Raw genomic sequence first — 3,221 nt, forward strand, 5'->3', positions numbered from 1 at the left:
TCTAATTGCTCCTTAACTGTTGGAACTTTTATCTTGGAAATGGCCAAATACTTCCATTTGGGAGGTTCATATCTGTACAGAGCTTGAGATGGGGTCATCTTTGCGGAAGTATGATAAGTTGAACTGTACCACCATTCAATGAGATGTAACCACTGAGCCCACTTGTTTTTTTGTGTGTTGCATACCAACAAAGGTAAGATTCTAAGCAGTTATTGACAGTTTATGTTTGATTGTTTGTTTGAGGATAATATGTAGAACTCATGTTGAGGTATGTTCTAATATGTTTGAAAAACGCCTTCCAAAACATCCCCTTAAACTTAGGATCTCTATCACTAACAATGACTTTAGGAAATCCATGTAATTTGTAGAGATTCTTGCAAAATATCTTGACAATCTCTTTTGTTGAATATGATTTATTCATTCCTATGAAGTGTGCATACTTTGTGAGTTTGTCTACTACTTCAAGAATTTTATCTTTCCCATCTCACATGGGTAATCCTTCAATAAAATCCATTGATATTTATTCCCATTTTTGGTTTGGGATATTTAAGAGGTGGAGCAACTCTCGGGTCATAATGTTCTCACTTTTATTTCGTTGACACTGATCACATTCTGCCACATATTTTCGAATATCATTATTCATACCCTTCCAGAAGAATGATTGACGTGCATTATAGTAGGTTTTAAAGAATCCTACGTGCCCAGCTGAGAGTGAATCATGCGACTCTTTGAAAATCTTGGCTTTAAATTTGGAATTTGAACTCAGAAATGTTCTTTCCTTGTACCATAGAACATTGTTTTTTCATTGGAATTTTGAATTACGAGGAAGGTTATTCATTATAGCACTTGTTTTTCGATCTTTTGCATATTCACTTCGAATCTCATTAAGCCATTCAAGAAAAACAACAAAAACTGCAAGTAATGATGGTTCTTCGTATTTCCTAGATAGAGTATAAACTACTATGTTATCTTTCCCTTTCTTATGTAATACATCTATGTTGAAGGCAACAACTTTTTTGGTCCATTTTTGTTGTTCTATAGATAGCCTTTTCTGTTGGAGGAGATGTTGAAGACTATTATGATCTGTTCATATTAAGAACTTACTTCCCAAGAGATATTGTATCCATTTGACTAATGAGTCTATAATAGCAAGCATTTCCTTCTTGTATGTAGACTTGAGACGTTCTTGCTTATTGAGCTTCCTTCTTTCAAACGCGATTGGGTGGCCATCCTGCATTAATACTACTCTTTGGATTATTCATGTAAGGTTCATAGGCTAAAACTTGTAATTCCAACAATTTTTTTGTTGTATTTTATTTTATTTTTACTATAAATTGTAGAATCATCTTATTTATTTTTTATTTCTTTTAATTTAGAAAATTGGAAAATTATTAATTTTAAGAATTTATATTTTTTGGGGATAAATTTTAAGTTGATTAGTTTGTGTTTGACTTTTTTAGGATATGTTTTATGGTTTTTCCCCACCAAATTAGAAATGGAGAAATCATATTTTTAAGTTATTTTAATTTAATCCATGTAATTTGAGTTTGGTTCTAAATCCATTTATATTTAAAATATTATTTAGACATTGAAATATTGAGATATCTCCAACAATCAAGTGGTCTTACTTCTACATAAAAGCTAAAAAATCCATATCATTAGATTGCTCTCATATAGATTGGGTTATAAAAGAGACATTGCAAAGCACAACAAAGGCATCAGATACAATAATTTTGAGTTGTAAGCACATGATATGCATTCCACAAATCAAAGCATTATTTGTTAAATTGCATGTTTCTTGTCAAGGCCTTTTAAACCTTCTGCAATCCATGAGGTAATTTCATTGCTTACCCATTATGATTTTCCTTATATTCTCCAAGCTAATGAGAGTAGTGAAAGCTAATGAGAGTAGAGAAAGGGTTCTAAACTTTAATAGGTCTAATTAGGAATAAAAAAACTATCAAAAGTAATAGGTGGGTGCTGTTTTAGGTGGTCATTCACTAAGTCCTTTGATTGATCCATCTTAACTCTGGATCTACCAAGCACAAAGAGGGATCAAATTTCTTAAGGTACAAACTTTTTTTAGAGTGAAAAGAGATTTGATCCCTCTTAGGACTTGGTACATTCGGAGGCCAAAAACACCAACTGTAATTTGACTATTTCACCTTAATTTTATTTTTAGAAAAGTGATTAATCCATATTCCTTCAGGATTCAGAAGAATTTCGTTATATCGATATCGTTTGGATTTGGATCTAAACGTGTGTATAGATAGGAAATGAGACAAAAAGAGAAGAATTTCATTATGTTGATATCAAGTCGTGTGTATAGATAGGAAATAAGACACGATGAATAGGTCCGAGTCCCGACGTGTAAGCACGCAGGTTATATGTCCGGCTTTATGTTCGCATGTATTTTACATGTGTTGCGCACTTACACCCACGTGTTCCACCATATTCTACACTATCGACACCAAATTTTTAATAAAATAAGAAAACATGTTTTACACTGCGACACCCACTTTTGGAAAAAAATAATAAAGAAAAATTGCGTATATATGTGTCAGTTGAATAAAAAATATGCTTGCCTATGAGCAACTCAGCTTTCATGTTATAAATGCACTATTTTGAGAGAATACTTCTTATTTTTTTATAATTTTGCTTAGTTGATTTTGTCTTTCTCAATGAAATGGAAAATGGTTCATTTTAAGTTATTCTTGAGCAGAAAATGTAGAATCATCTTCTTTTCTTTTATTTTTTTAATTTAGAAGATTGTTAATTTTAAGTTATTTAGAGTTTTTTGGGATAAATTTTAAGTTGGTTAGTTTGTGTTTTACTTTTTTAGGATATGTTTTATGATTTTGGCCACTAAATTAGAAATGGAGAAATCATAGTTTTAAGTTATTTTAATTTAGTTTATGTAATTTGAGTTTGGTTTTGAATAATTTAGACATTGAAATATTGAAATATCTCCAGAAATTAAGTGGTTTGACTTCTATACAAAAACTAAAAAAACATTTCATTAGATTGCTCCCATATAGATAGGGGAATAAAAAAGACATTGCAAAGCACAAAGGGGAATAAAAAAGACAATGCAAAGCACAACAAAGGCATGGGATACATTTTCCATACAACCATCACTGAAGTATGTAGAGGGGGATATGTAATTTTCCATCCAACAATCAGTTAAGTACGTAGAAGGGGGTGAGTGTTACAACAAGACT

The sequence above is a fragment of the Pinus tabuliformis genome, chromosome 8 (assembly GCF_031772625.1).
Source record: "Pinus tabuliformis cultivar Carrire ecotype Pingquan chromosome 8, CPIR1, whole genome shotgun sequence".
NCBI lineage: Eukaryota > Viridiplantae > Streptophyta > Pinopsida > Pinales > Pinaceae > Pinus > Pinus tabuliformis.